The following is a 371-nucleotide window of genomic DNA, read 5'->3' as shown; positions in this document are numbered from 1 at the left end:
TCCTGAGGGAACCGATCGATCTATTTTTTTTATTCCTTGCGAGGAGATGTTATTTCGGGTGGTACAAAATGGCTTGGTACGGGACCTGTATGGTGTATTGGTGTAAGGTGGATGATCATGACATATCATGCATACATTATCATTGTGGAAGTAAATTCCCACATGTGAGTTACAAGTATGGTGTATTCCTATGTTTATGTATGTGATGTGATTATGAGTATAATGTTGATTATATTATTTGATATATTGATAACGTTGAAGGTAAGTTATGACTTTTTTCATGATGTTGATAATAACTTATGAATTATATGTTTTAAATATATTTTATGTCTGAGTGTGATATTCTGAGTAAGTCCACGCCGTCAATGAAT

This window comes from Lupinus angustifolius, chromosome LG01 (assembly GCF_001865875.1).
Source record: "Lupinus angustifolius cultivar Tanjil chromosome LG01, LupAngTanjil_v1.0, whole genome shotgun sequence".
NCBI classification, from domain to species: Eukaryota; Viridiplantae; Streptophyta; class Magnoliopsida; order Fabales; family Fabaceae; genus Lupinus; species Lupinus angustifolius.
The sequence above is the reverse complement of the archived record's forward strand: the minus strand, read 5'-3'. Positions refer to the sequence as shown.